Source organism: Aythya fuligula, chromosome 7 (assembly GCF_009819795.1).
Source record: "Aythya fuligula isolate bAytFul2 chromosome 7, bAytFul2.pri, whole genome shotgun sequence".
Lineage (NCBI taxonomy): Eukaryota > Metazoa > Chordata > Aves > Anseriformes > Anatidae > Aythya > Aythya fuligula.
Genome location: NC_045565.1, coordinates 2,802,077 through 2,816,957, shown reverse-complemented (window position 1 = coordinate 2,816,957; position 14,881 = coordinate 2,802,077). Strand labels below are relative to the sequence as shown.

At 44.5% G+C, this 14,881-nt stretch overlaps 1 long non-coding RNA gene across 2 annotated transcripts in view; it reads left to right on the top strand.

The window, feature by feature from the left end:
- Positions 1-14,881, top strand: part of LOC116491204 — a 58,623-nt gene that overhangs the window by 3,743 nt on the left and 39,999 nt on the right. Inside the window, exons 3-6 of one of the 2 annotated variants that reach the window (XR_004253474.1) lie at positions 463-602; positions 11,885-12,025; positions 12,844-13,027; positions 14,204-14,331. This is a non-coding gene — a long non-coding RNA (uncharacterized LOC116491204). Of the gene's footprint in view, positions 1-462; positions 603-11,884; positions 12,026-12,843; positions 13,028-14,091; positions 14,332-14,881 lie in introns of both variants that reach the window. The other variant, XR_004253473.1, reaches the window with a different exon arrangement.

The following is a 14,881-nucleotide window of genomic DNA, read 5'->3' as shown; positions in this document are numbered from 1 at the left end:
TGAGTGATGAATTGTAGTAGGTAAGGTATTTAGTGGGATAGGGAAATTTCTTTCAATGTTTTTAGGATTTTGGTGTGTTTAGGTTAATCAGTCAGTTTTCACTTTAGCTTCATGCCTGTCGGTTACACACCACTTCTGCTCTGTGCTGCCATACGCGTTTGTGTATCTTCATGTGACTGAGGGAAAAAAAGGTTGCCAGTGTATAAAGGGAAATTAGTTCAGATATTTAGTATCTAGATCTCACTTTTTCATTTCACAGCATGGTAGCAAATGTGTGTCAGATTTTTCTTAGAAAATTAGGATGCATTCCAGCAGAAACTGATGCACAGGCTCAGCTTCTCCTGAAAAATAGCTGTCACTATTCCCCATAGCTAAGTGCTTGGAGTCTGCAGGATCAGGGCCTAGCGAGCCTCACATCTCTCTTACAGTTCTTTTTTTTTCCTTTCTTTCTCTCTCTTCCAGGAAAACAAAACTCTCTCGTGTCTCCATGTTAACACGACTGGAAATTGAACGTAGGGGGATCTAGCATGTGATTCCTCTTTTTAGACAGGATTTTCTTCATAGCTGAATTGGACCGAGTCCTTTTTTTCCCAAACCAGATGGTAAGTGATTCAGTACTTTTAGCAGTAGAAAAATGATTTGTTTTCTTTCCCCAGTAGTTGGTGTGAATGTACTTTTCTTTATCTATTTACATATTATGTAAACACACTTTACCAGCATTTATGTACATAGTTTACAGTCCTAATCCTGCAAAGAGCCCTGTATAGGCAAGGCCTTGCACATACCAGGGGTTGACATTGCTTATGGTGAGCTGTTTGCATGGAACTCAAGGCAGCGTTGTAACTGTATTTGTATTTTTATGTATACACTAAAATTTATGACTGTATGAGGACGCAAACAGAGCCATAAGCCCACAAAAAGTTGAGTAACTTCGTGCACTTTACTTTTTTCACCTAACAAAGCCTTTGAGGATGCCCTTGATCTCCTCTGTCTTCCTGTGGTAGGTTGTAGTTCTTGTGACTCCCAAGTTAAAGCTAAAAGCTTTGGCCTTATTATAGAGTGTTAGGGTGAGTTCCTGCTGGTGTGCAGGGGTAATAAGGGCCTCATTCGCATACCTTTTGGACTGAGCTTCTACTAATGCTACTGGGGGGGCTCAGCATGGAGTGTCTTCTATCCTGCTGCTCCTGCCTGGACGCAGGAAAGCAACACTGGGAAGGAATTCCATTAATGGTGAGACATATTTGAGGGTGTATTAAAGATCTCATTTTACATATATACCTGATTTCTCAAGGTCAACCGCCTCCATGTTTGTGCATGTGCATGTGTACTGTTAAACCTGAACGCTAAATGCGGGGCAATGTCTTGTTTTGTGCTGGATAGAGCATGTGTGTAAGCCGTATGTATGTCACGTCCGCGTATGGATAACTGAGGCAGAACAGAAGGATCTGAAGCTGATCGCATACTACACTGTAGGGAAATGGTGTGTTACAGTGTCAAGCTGCTGGTTCCTTACACAAGCAGGTACAAATGGGGCTGCCCAAGCAGGCTGACACCTGTCCTTTCCAAGCAGATAAGAATTGTGTTTGTAGGTTTGATGTGCTTTTACCCTAGCTTTGTCTGAGAATTACAGTGTTGAATTCAGAGTCATGCTGCTGCTGCACTGAGATGACAATTCTCCACTTCAAAAATAGCGGCCAGTTTCTGTTTACGAATCTGTCTGTACAGAGTTGGAATGTGATTATCCGATTCTCCTGGTTCTCACCTCATCTGCACTCACTTCAGTTGGGTCACTCGGGGTTCATGCACAGAGAGGCCTTTACCTTGTTTCCCAGGTTTACCCGAGAGCTAAAACACAGATCTTAACATCTCCCACTTGAAAAATGTGACGTTCTTCTGCCTCCATGAATTACAGTGGGGGAAGAAAAAAGACACATGAATTTGCATTGGGAGTATCATGCTGTGACTTACCAAGTTTTTCTCCTTAATTAGATTATCATTTAGTGGAATTGTGGCAGAAGAGGACCCTTGGTGGGTTTTTTTGACAGGCATCAGTAACCAAGTTGGGGTGATTTCGTGTCTTACAATCTGTAATAGCTTACTTTTCCCTTTATACAATGGGAAGCATTTGGGGGAGTTTGCCTCTTGAACCACGTGGCTGTTGATGTGGTTATGCAAGGTGGCAGAAAATGTGCACCTGCGGAAGGACAGACAGTCCTGCTGGGTGCTGCTGCGTGGGGTGGCCTCTGAATCCCCCCGAGGTCAGGCAGCGTGCTGGGAGGAACACGGGCTTGTTTGGCCACCGTTGTCTGTGTTTTGTTTGCCCAGCATTGGCTGTGTTTTGTGCACTGAGGGCTGCAACTCTTGACACACCTCATCCCAGTCATGAACAGTCTGGTGTCTTTATAGCCAGGAATTGCTTTATTACAGTACCAGAGAGAAATAAAGGCACCAAGTACTGGGTATGAGTTTGTAAACGCTCTACCTGTAAAGGAGCAGAATAACTCCTGCCCCAGCCGTCGTGGGCACGCAGGGGAGTCCTGTTAGGATTTCTGGTCTTGTGCACGTTGTGGTTGCCCCCTTACCTGCAGCAGGGCTCTTGCTGCCTGGTGGGATCTTCCTGGAGTGCCTCTGCACCGAGCCACCTGTCCTTCGCTAGCAGATGTTGCACAGGGCACGGCACCATGCCTGGCAGTGTGGCAGTGACCAAGACGTGTGTAGGAGGTGAAGGGAGTCCGGGAGAACTAAGCTGGGCGATCTGGTCAGTCAGGGTGCCTTCAGCAGTGAGGCTGTGAAGAAATGGGGTCGGAGACCGGTTATCTGTTACCTCCTGTGAGCCCCAGTGAGTGCCTGTGGAGAAAACTTGGCTCAGAGCGTGAGGACTAAGTAATTGCTGGAAGCTCTGGGTTACTCAGGACATAAGCATATATTTACAAGCACTGGAAGTACTGAAGAGTGTTTCTTCTGGTTTCAGTTAATAATAGGGCACGTTGTGTACAGTTTGTTTGCTGGATAGGTTCATTTTATTGTCTGTAAATACACTGAAGAAACAATTTTGTCTTTTGTTCAGTGTTACCCAGCTGGCGTGTTTCTTGTAAATCAAATGAAGGAAGGGGAACAAGTAGCCTGCTCTGGTCTGTATGGGAAACAAGAAGCATTTAAAATAAGGGCCTCATGCAACTCCCCAGGAGTTAGAAGGGCCGAGCAGGGAGACAGCGTGTGCCACAGAGCACAAGACCTCCAATCCACCTGCTCTGCAGACAGGGCAAGAGGCTGCTGAGGGCAGTCGCCTCTGTGCAGAAGCAGCCTGATCGAGCTCTGCCCTCCCGTGTGCGGCACAGGGCTCGGCAGCTCGCAGTGCAAGCATTGTGGTTTAGCACTAGGGCAAAAGAGAGCAGAGCCTGGCCAACTGATAATAGCTTTTTGTGTTTGAGACTGAAAGGAAGGATTAAGAATAAAGTGGCTGTGTGTGCAAATAATTGTGTAAGTGTGACTCCTAAGTGACTTATAAAAGGCAAACTCATTATTTAATTGTTAGAAATACAAACTGTTTGGCACAAATCTTTGGGTTTGGCTGAGCTGTACTTGACCCGTGAGAGAGCAAAGGTGATTTTAAGTCCTGGGATCCAAGGGGCCAGTCTGTAATGTAACTAATGCAAGGCAGAGTCAGTGCATTAGCTGCTTTGTAATTGCAGATTTTTATTTTGTGTACAGAACCAGTTGATTCATTATCTCTTGTTTCCATTATCTAATCCCAATCTTTATGTGTGAACCTGAGCTATTTTACTTCCAGGGTGGCATGTGACTAGAATGAAAGAAAGGTTTGATAAGAACAAATTGGTTCTAATGTAACCAAAATGATAAAATTGGTTAAATCTGCGTGCAGAATCTGAAAACTTCATGAGAAGCACGAGTTGAAAATCACCTTTCTTCAGTTCTACTCTAGGCCCTTCGTTTCTTGCAATATTTTGCCCTTGGAACAGGGACAGTTTGGATCCTAGAACATGAAAGAAGATTGCAAGCAATCATGTTTCTGTAGCGTAACACTTTGTCACTCCTCAACTAAGCTTTAGGAACCAGCTGTAGGGACTCTGCTGTCACGTCCTGCGGTGAAATGACACCTGTTAGCTTATTGCATCTTCATGTTGTTGAATTCTACAACTGTGGTAGTATCACTGCAAGTTATCAGCTGTCCTTGTGCCTAGAATTGTGTTCATCCCATTCTCTGCGAGCAGAGAACAGATTTCCTGAGGCCAACATTTAAAAATGCTTTCACCTTTCAAAGAACCTCCAAAATTTGAGAATTTGATGAAGTAAATTTTATTTGTGCAACCTTTTTTTTTCCCCTTCCTTCCTTTTTTTTTTTTTTGGTCTTTTTATCACGTCAACCTGACAGCTGGTTTAAATCCAGATGATGTGGGGGGATGTTGAATTTTGCTGGGACATAAATGTGAGCCCAGAGTGAATGGGGTATGTATGGAAATACTTCCTGGCAGAAGTTGCACTGGCTGCGAGTCAGAAGCTTGCATCCAGTTGACATCACTGGAAGATGCACATGCAAAGTGAAAGTACTATGTGGCCTTTAGACTTCTGTTCCTGTGGTGCATGAGGTTTGGTATTACACAGAAGATCGAACCATTCACTTTTCTGGGTAACTGAGATAAAATGGTTATCTCTGATCAATTTCTGTCTTCTCTGTCTGGGGTATCCCTCCATGACTTCAAGAAAGTGCTGTGTATGTGCGACAGGGAGACTATTGGAATGGAAACCCTAATACAGGAATGATTAATTGATACTTGATCATTTTTAAAAAGATGAGTACCGTAGTTGCTGCTTATCCAGGTCATAGTAATAACTTGAAGGAATATATTCACTAAAGGGAAATGTTCTCTAAAGTGCTTGCTAACAGGTTACTTATGCTTGTCTGCTCTGAACACAGTACCTATTTTCCTAAGCCAAACTGGCAAGTAAGTTTTCTTCTTACTTAAGTATACCAAAAGTTACTGTGAGCATGGTGGGACTGCACTGATGTTAAATGAATGTCACATGTGGAAAATCAGGCCCAGTGCTTTTTTCTGTGTTTGGCAAAAGGAAGGGGCATTTCCATTTTCCATTGCTGATTGAGTTCCCCTACGATCTTATCTAACATACAGGAACACTGAAACTGCATCAAGAATGTATTCTCCCTGGTGCCCTACCACACAGAAAAATCACACAACCGAGTTCCCCATTTGAGTGTGTGAGGAGAAGCATATTTCCTGTCTCCTCCCTTTGCCTGCTTCGTCCTGCTAGATTTGGGCTCTCAGGGACAGAGCTGTCTGCCACCGCGCGCGAGGCTGTGAGTGCTGCTGTGCTGGAGAGAGCCAGCTCCCGCTGCAGCCTGCTCCTTGGGCGTTTCTTCGAGGGCTGAGTTAGAAGGCTGGTGGGTGGCTTGCTTACTTCTCTAGGGGAAGCCAGTGAAGCGGGTGGGCTGCGTGAGTTCTGCTTCACTCTGCTTGGCACCGAGCGTGACTGGGGACATCAGAAATCCCAGAGCTGCTCAGATCAGAGCCCTGTCTGCACGCATCCACAGCACTGGTCTCCAGGGAGCTGGGGCTACGACACCGCAGGATACGGGTTGCATTACCACGCCGGTCCCTGGCGGGGGGTTAGGAGCAATGGCAGAATAAATACTTGCAGCTCGCTTTCATGTTGCACTGCGCTGGACTTGTTCTTCCTTCGGTGCCATGAGTTGTACCCGGTGATCCCTGTGGGTCCCTTCCATCCGGGGATATTCTGTGATGCAATGATTCCCTTCTCCAGTGCTGCTTTGATTGCATCCTAAAGCCTTCATTTGCCATTAGCCTCTTGTGCGTTGCTGGCCAGCAGGTCTGTGTAGCAGCAGGCCCACCAGTCTTCCTGCAGGGAGTTCAAGGAGTTTTTGGAGAAATTGAGTGATTCCAGAAATCCACCACTTTCCTCTCTGCCAGTGCCCTGGATTCGAACTGGCCCTGGTGTCTGGGACAGCTGGGCAGCAGCGTAGGGAGGGAAGCAGCACTGGTGTTAGGGTGTTTCACGGGCTTGGGGCTGCCGATGTTAGGTGCTGTAAGCAAAAGTTTTATGAGAAGAGGGTTGTGGCAGAGGGGGAATCATTGCTATCAGGTCAACTAGGGGGTAGCACTTTGCCATCTCAGCACACAGGACAGGCAGAGGAGAAGGGACGACTGACAGGACAAAAAATCTTCTTAGCCTGGGCAATATCAGCTTGTCACTGTGAGTTCAGGAGTTAAATAGCTGCAAGCCTACTGCTGCGTGCTGCTCAAGGGGCAGGTTGTTCATTACAAGGCACAGCAGAGAGCAGCATGCTTGGGGCTTTGGGGTGCTGACAGGCTGGTACCACCCAGAATAACTGCGGGGAGCATGGTCATGGTCCACACGAGATCCAGTTTTACAAACTGAAAAAGCCTCAGCCTGCCAGCCTTGAGGACAACACGCAGCGTACGTACCGAAACCTAACACTGCCTTGCTTGCTGCCTCCACAGCAGCTGCGTACACGTGTTCAGCCCCGGGCACCTGGGAATGGCCTGACTGTGCTGGGTAGAGCAGGGGGCTGGAGAGAGATCTGCATGCTAAGGTGTGTAGATCCCTGGCAAGCCAGAGCCCGTGTGAGGATGTGGAGGCAATATTGCGGGTCGGAGAGATTGCAGGACTGAGTTAGGTAAGAGAATGCAAGAGCACACTCATAGGGCCACTTAATGGGGAGCAAGAAAGGGTTTTACTGTTTGTGGCTTGAGGGATGGGGCTAGGGGTGGTGGCTGAGCTTGGGAAGGTAGAGGAGAATCTGGCTGGGCTGCAGTAATCTTAAAACATACCCAGAGTTTGCAATTTATCCCGGACCAGATTGGAAATGTTAAATATTCCTCAGCAGTGCTTAGAAGCATCTGACAGTCACAGTGTTGGCCGTCCAACTTGCTACCCAGAGCACTGACAATTTGTCCCCTCTGGTTTGTCACACACACCTGCGGATTTAATACTTCTCTTTTGGAGAATGCAGCATTTCTCTGTGCTGTGAAACAATGCCTCTCTTCTGCCATTCTCATGGAGATGTGTTGCGATGATATCACTTCCTAGCAAGGGTTGGTGAATCACTTTGTTGGTGTTCATGAATCACTTCTTTGCTACCAGTTTCTGCACTGGTCTTAATATAGTTTCCAAAGGCAAAAATCATCATTGCAGAGACCTCCTACTTTTTGTTAAAGAGACAATACTGGGCTTATCTCATTGCCTGACTTAGCAAGCCCAAGCTCCCAGCATGCTGCAAAAGAGCTCTCCCAAATCTGTTCCTGCAGCTGAAGTTATTGCCACCCATCCAGTTGCCTTCCACCCCTGCAGAGACAGGATTGCTTACAGCAGAGCAGGGAGAGGGAGCACGCGTTTGTCTCAGAGGCTTGGGTGGTAATTCTGATCCTTGGCTTAAAGCTACCTTCCCTCCTCACTTAAATGGCTGGACTTCTCACTGGAGTGCTTGAATCCAAGGTACTTGCTCAGTTTTATTGCTCTGCAATGGGTCTGATACCCCCTGCACAGGAGCAGAAGCACTCTGAAGTGCCACGGGTAGGTGTGCAGAGGCTCTGCTGCTCGACACTTGGTCAAGAGCCTCCTCTATTTTATTGCCTGCCTAGGCAGTGTAACTGATTGTTCTTCTCCATCAACTTTGTGGGGTAAAGTAGGCAGGAAGCTGGAGGAAGCAGGTCCCTCAAATTCCTTTGTGTAAGGGAAGAGCAGGCAGCAGGCTGTGTGGGTCTGTCGAGGGAACGTCAGTGGTCTTTGACACCCACCTGGTAATGCCTTGGCACAGGGCTTTTTTCTAGGGGAAAAGGAGTTGTGCGAGGTGTGAACGCAGTGCTGTAAGGGTAAAGGGTTATTCTCGGCACAGCCTGAGGCTGCTTTAAGTAGTCCTTATGACACCACTAATCTTTTGGCAACCACAAGGCCAGGGAACTGCACAGGAGGCTTGGAGGAGCCTCTGCTCATTGCCTCGTGGGATGGGGCAAGCATGCCTCAGACACAAAGATCTAACCGATCTCTTATCCAGCACAGCGTGTTCGGAGGGTGTTTTCCCCCTGGTTTGCCTTGACCATTGTGATTTGCCATTTCTCTGTAACACATTACACGTTGTCAGCTGGTGTTTGTAACATTTCCCAGCAGCATTTTAAAATGAGAATTCCTCCGTGGAGGTCAGCGTGCCGTGCGGGACACGGCCTGCGTGTGGGCAGCATCTGACAGATTCCTGTCACTGTTACCCAACAGGCTTGCCAGAAACCACAGCACCTGCCTGCGGACTGCACTAGCACAACATTACCAGCCGAAGAGGGAAGCATCAATGATGTTGGTCGCTGTATGTGTTCGTGTTTGTAGCCCTTCCCTGCTATGTTGGGCGCGTTATAAATGTCTGCATGGATCGTTACAAGTGGTAGGATAATGATACCAGATACCATTCAGTGCTGAGCAGCCCACGTGTAATTATTGTAACATAAAAGCAGCTCAGAATATTGCTTAAGAGTTTCTCAGTTATCAGTGACTTTTCTACACAGAGACAGATAAAGAGGGAACCTGGCTGAAAGATTGCTCACTCCAGAATTAGTGCCAAGGATCAGATCTTCCTGACCCCATCACTAGGAAGATCCGTTCCCACATTCGTGGTATGCCTATGTGCTGGAGATTTTTCTGTTTCATTTATCATTTGTGATGGATGAAGTCACTTGAAATCTGTTTTTGATACCAAAAGGTTATTTGGCTTTTTCTGCCTGCGTTGCAGCTGTTAGTGTGTTTCATGTGTGTTATTAGCACTCTGTAGCAGAATGCCATTTTGTGCCCAGTAGGGATTAACAAAATTGCTTCACCCTTTCTGTAAGCTTGCCTGCAGTTCAAGCTGCTTAATTTTCCATGTGGTCTGGTGTCAGCCTCCCATTGTAAATTATCCGCCCTTGCGACCACAGCCTGATTTTTCTTACTCCGTCCAGTGGAGCTACTGACGAGTAAAGTTTAAGAAGTCAAGTTAATGTTAGGAGGATACCTGTGAGTATTTCATGGTTGCACGATTTGTACTTATTTGGTAAGTTTTGTAAGGCTGCTTGGTTCCTTCAAAATACGTGACCGTAGAAATCAGTTGATTTGAATGCAACCTTTTTTTTCATCTGCAGTCCCAGGAGGATTCTAATTGCAGTGTTGGCTTGTGACTGTGCTGAATTAAGAAACAGAGCCGAGCTGAAATTCCCAGACCAAAAGATGTGATGGCTACTTTTTTATACTTTTCTTCTAACAGTATCCGGCAATATCTAAGTCTTTTTGCGTTGTGTAAGTTCAGTGCTTTTGAAAAAAAACAAAAACAAAAACAATTTTTTAAAAACCTATTAGAATTTAAGAAAATAATCAGTCCTCTTCCCCCTTATTTGCTCACTTTCTCCTTCTGTACGTTTAATGTTGTTAACTGAACATATTTGAAAACTTTCAAATAATGCACCGTTTTATAGACAAAGGAATAAAAACCCAACAAGCTCATACTCTGCCTGTAGGAGTGTCAGTTAACGTATGGCAATTTTTGCATGTATAATATGTAGTCCATCAGCTAAGAGGAAAAGGGGAGTGAAGTTACAGATGCTAAATAAAGACAGGATGAGATTATTCAAAAAGACAGGAGGAAGGATTTGGAGCAGAGGATGGAGGATAGGTGGTAAGAAAGACCCAACCATAAGGGTCAGCTTAGCTCCCACTGAATCTGCACGTTATCCCAGAATTACGGCGGTGTGACATCCAAAGCCTTCTCAGGGGGACAGCTTAGCTCAGAGGGCAGCATGGGATAAGGCTCAAAGCATGGACAAGAAAAGGAGACTTTTGGAATTCAACCAGAAAGCAGAGTGAATGACAGCAGTTCTGCTGCATTAGGTTGGTATTTGGAGTTGCGAGCTTTGTTTTACCTCTGGACTCCTTGATCTTGCACAGTCCCCTCAGAGCAGCTGTGAGCAACAGAGGTTTCAGGGTAAGTTCCTATCCTTGAGCAGCTGCACTGGTCACGTGCAGTTTTAGTAAAGGCTGTCCCCAGGGTGAAGGTAGGCTGGTGGAGCTAGCAGCTGGTCAGTTCTCCTGGGAGATGTCCTCTTCCAAACCTCACAGGAGTAGCCATGCAAAGTGATTTTCAGTGGCTGTTAAGAAAGCGACACTGAACATGCCATAGATACGACCAGGTAGCATTTTTCCCTGGCCGTGCACTGACACTGAGTCTGCAGAGCTCTGTTTGATAAAAATCTGGGGCAGCTGAAGGACAGGCAGCCTATTCTGGTGCTGGAGAAGGTGGAGGTGTTCCTCTGCTACGTGGGGAAATACTGGTGCATGCTGAAACTTTCATTAAAAAGACCACTGACTAGAAGATGTAAATGTGATGCTTTTTTTTTTTTAAGTAACTCACAAACAGAGGCAAAACTAGTAATGAGCTGAACAATTAGCTTATCTTTTATCTTTCTAGATACTCAAACAGCTACAGATTCATCTACAATTTCAAATTAGTCTAGAAGAGGATAAAGCATTGATTTGAGGCCATTACACTCTTCCTGATTGGTTTATGATATTCTCCTAGGGAAAGAGTGCCTTTCTTCAAATTATCTTAACCTTCACTTTATTATCATTACTGGTCAAGTTAATTGTTATCTCTGTCAGAGATCACAAACCCTCCGCAAATCTGATTGTATTTTCTTACTTGTTTTTATCTATTGAAAGGTGAAGATGCATTAAAAAAATAAATGACCTTTGATGGCAGTTTGTTGCAGTGAGGAATCACAAACAGATTTTCAGTACAGCAAGTTTCTGTAAAAGTTGAGTGATGCCCATGAGTCTGTACAACAGATCTGAAGTTCTGTATGTACTTTCGGGTTTGCTTTTGTTCCGCGTGCGTCTTTTCCTCTCTCTTCCCAGTCGTCATTTCGAAAATGTCGGAGGAACCACGGCTGAGTGTTCTTCTGCTCCCACCTGTGCTTTGGGATGCGAAAGAATAACATTAGCACATAGAGGCCTCCACTTCCTCTTGGCTGCATCTGGACCATTTTATTAGGCAATCCACTGAGCCCGTGATCGGTCTGAGAGCAGCTGATGATGAGCAGCGCCAGGATACGGTACTGGGCTGCTGATCAATTCTGCATCTTTCAGAAGACTTAAAAAATTAGATTAATGAAGCATCACTCTCATAAGCCACAGTCTCACCATGAGGACATTAGGGCAGCCACATCTGTACAAAATATCTTCACCAGCAATCTTTCACCCTCTGACAAATCTTTTCTTCTTGAAGGTAACTGTGGGTGGTCTTCCTTTGTCTAATTTCTGTAAATTCGGGACATCACTTTCTAGTTATGCAGCTGATACTCGTGTTTATGTGAATGGCTATTTAAAAAAAGGAAAGATCAGATGTTTGTTGTTTCATTTCAACATAAATCAAACTTTGTATTCACATAGCAATTCTAGTTTAGCCCCAGGAATAGCTTTAGTATTGCTAAGTGTCTGGAGAGTATTGACTACAGAGACAGGGTTTTAAGCAGGCTGTAATAGTTTCTACAGCTGCTAACAGTTCCTAGAAGAAAGGCAGTATTATTCATCGGTGTTTAAAATGTGCATGACTTGCATTGCACAGAAGTCAGATTGGGAGAATGTCAGATTTTCTTTCTGAGATTCTGCCAGGAAAGTCTTCAATAACTGGAGAAATTCTTTTCACTGGTGAAATCAACATGCAGCACATTGTGTTATTATAATTGCTTATAGCTCACCATGAAAGTTGTCTTTGTATGCGTGGATGTACGGCTTGTACTGTTTTGTTTTTATTTATTCTGCATTCTTTATTATAATGTTCTTTCCTTTTTTCCAGACCAGAAAGATTGTTATTGAGCTTTCCACAAAGCTGAAATAACGCTGTGTGTGAAAAAAATGTTAACAATTTGAAGAAGTTATAAAAATTTATAAGTTGACTGAATACTTTGGAGATTTCTGCATATTTTAATATAAATAGGTAATGCAAATGTTTGTTCTTTGCATTTAGAGGTGGGTCTCTGTTTTCTAAAGGTCTTGTATATAAATTTGATTCTTACAATTACATTAGAACAAAACGAGTATTTTTTCAGGTTGCATAATAGGAAAAAATGTATTTGCAAAAGACACAAAACATACATGGTTATCTCTGAATGTCATATAGCCACGAAATTTAACATAAATAGTATCAGTTTTTGAATGACTTCATTAAGTGAAGTTAGGGGACTGCGTGTTGCAGTCAGCTGAGGTCCTTCCATTCAGTTCCACGGGTCTGGGGTTGGCCCACAAAGAGAAAGACCGTGCTGCATCTAGCTGAGAAATAAGAGGAAAGGAAATTGTATAGATATCTTGAAGTTCCAGATTGTGCTGGTAGAACTTGCATAGAAATTCAGTTACGGAAAATCAAAGATGTAGGAGTTATGTTAGATGAATTTTGTGTAGCAATGAGCTCAGGCTTTATTCATAACTGGAATAATGAAATAGAATAAGAGGGTCCAAAAGAAAGAAAGGAGGAGTAGAAATTGGTGAAAATAAAGAGGTGAGTGATAGATCACAGGGAGGTGAGCAAGGGCCTAAATGGTAAGACAGGTTTAACAAAAATTACTCCAAATGTTAACAAGTCAAATGTTACGATCCACCGGAGATGCTCTCTGGGAGAGTATCTGAAAAGAAAAATATCATGCTGCTTGTTTTGGTGCTTATTTTTTATTTGGGACGGTGGAGCAGTGTGAGTTTTGGGTGGTGTGCAGAAGGGGTTTAAGATCTGCTGAATGAGAATGGATGTCTGTTTCTCCACAGGCATTGCAGCCACTGGGAATGGACCCGGAGGGCTGTAGCTTTAGTGGGGACCCCTGGACTGCACGCTGCGTGCAGTTGGCATTCTTCACCCGTGCTTCTGAGTTACCTCTTCCAGTTCTGTTTTGTCCAAAAGGAATCCAGTCTGTGCACCTGGGGCCTGCTCTGTGATGCACAGTGCGGCACGGTAAGTGGGGCAGCTGGGGGGCTGTCCTCAGAAGCATGCTCCAGCTCTGAACGTGAACACACCCTGTGAAACTTGAGGGCAGGAGTGGTGACAGGGCAGGGTATGCTCAGAACCCACCAGTCCATGTCACAGCTGCTGGCAGCGCGTAGAGCTGAGAGCAGCGACAGCCATAAGGAGTACAGCAGGTGAAGAGATGGCAGGGATCCGTACTGCAGGGTGATCACTCTGGGAAAGAGGAAGGGAGGCTGATGGATGCAAGTCTGCGTAGGTGTGTTAGGAAAAAAATAAAAAAGACACCACCCCCTTAACACACATCTTAGAAGAAGGATTTGGGGGCGGTTTTATCTGATGAAACAATGCTGTCCAGTGAGCACATTCATGCCAGAAGGGGAAAAAAAAAATATTTTAAATCTAGGCAAGGTAACAGAGAAGTTAGCTGAAGTCCTGCAGTGTCTGCCGTCGACTCAGGATAATGAATTGCTCAGGAAGGTGGGTGCCTGCCCTAAGGTTACTGTAATTCAGTACTTCAGTACGGATTCTGCCCTGTCATACCGGTCATGAAATTTTGAAGGGGCTAGCTGCGTGTTGCAACATCAGCACCATTAAGAAGCGTGCCAAACTAACACACGAGAGTCCCAGGTTTGGGATGTGCTGTTTTTTATAGATCTTTTTCTCAAGACATCCTGGCACGTGCTTTGGTGAGTTGAAAGGCTTCGTTGGTCATTGTGACCAGTACAATGAAATAACATTGCTGCTAGCTGGTGGTTTGCTCTGTAGTAAGCTGCTTCTAATTTTCCAAGGCTGCTTTCCAAATGGCTATCACTATGGTAAATGAATCCAATCACTGTGGTAAATGAATCTTTTTAAGCCTATACTCACAAAACTAAATTCAGTTCAGTAAACTGTTGATTCTCGAGTCTTTTGTGAGTAGTTTTCACTGTAACATTATCTTGGATCATTAATTTTGAGTGTTAAAAATGAATGATTGGTAATGGGGAGTTATCAAAGACTCATTTCCATGTTCCCTGTCAGTATGCCACTTCATACTGTGTTTATTCTCACAGAGCCTGTCATACAGAAGTACCATTTTACAGAGCACAGACACAGAGAGAATTAATGATGTGCATAAGTCTGCGTAAGGAAATATGTTACAGAACTGCTCTTGGGTTTTCTCAGCTTGCGATGTTTAGCCACTGGACTGGCTCTCCTCGTGCTCTGCAGCACAGTTACATTCCTTTCTCGCTGTGGCTCTTGGTCATCCCCTCCAGCACAGCCAAGGAGGCTGCCACAGATACGGCGATCAGGTGAGTCTACACGTGACCAGGTTATATCAAGTAATGTAATGAATAGCTGAGGCAAATAAATGTGTTACGTACCAAAGTATAAGGTGTTTATGTATGCCAGTACTTTGAAAACACTTTGTTTAAAAGAGCTATTATCCTTGCTTGAAGCAATAGGCATGCACAACAGTTTGGCTTTTGAACTTTGCTAAAATTATTTGCTAATAAGATTTTGGCTTATGAAAGATGATGAAATGCACCAGCAGAACACAAATATCTTTACTAGATCTTGTCAGTAATTGTGAAGATAATTTTTAACAATGTTAGGATTTTCCAGGCCTCTTTCAAAATGACTGTGCTGCCTTGCTAAATGTGCTGATTGCTGTATGCCTTTGTCTAAAGAACAGTTGGCCTTAATTGCTTCTGAGCAATATTTCCTTGGAAGCTCTCAGATAAAAGGCAACACAGAGAAATCTGAAAGAATGTCTACTTAGAAACTGGCCATGCTCAATCTGTAAAGTATGTAGATTTTTTCTTTTTTTTTTTTCCTGGGGAAAGGCAGAAGAGGGCAATA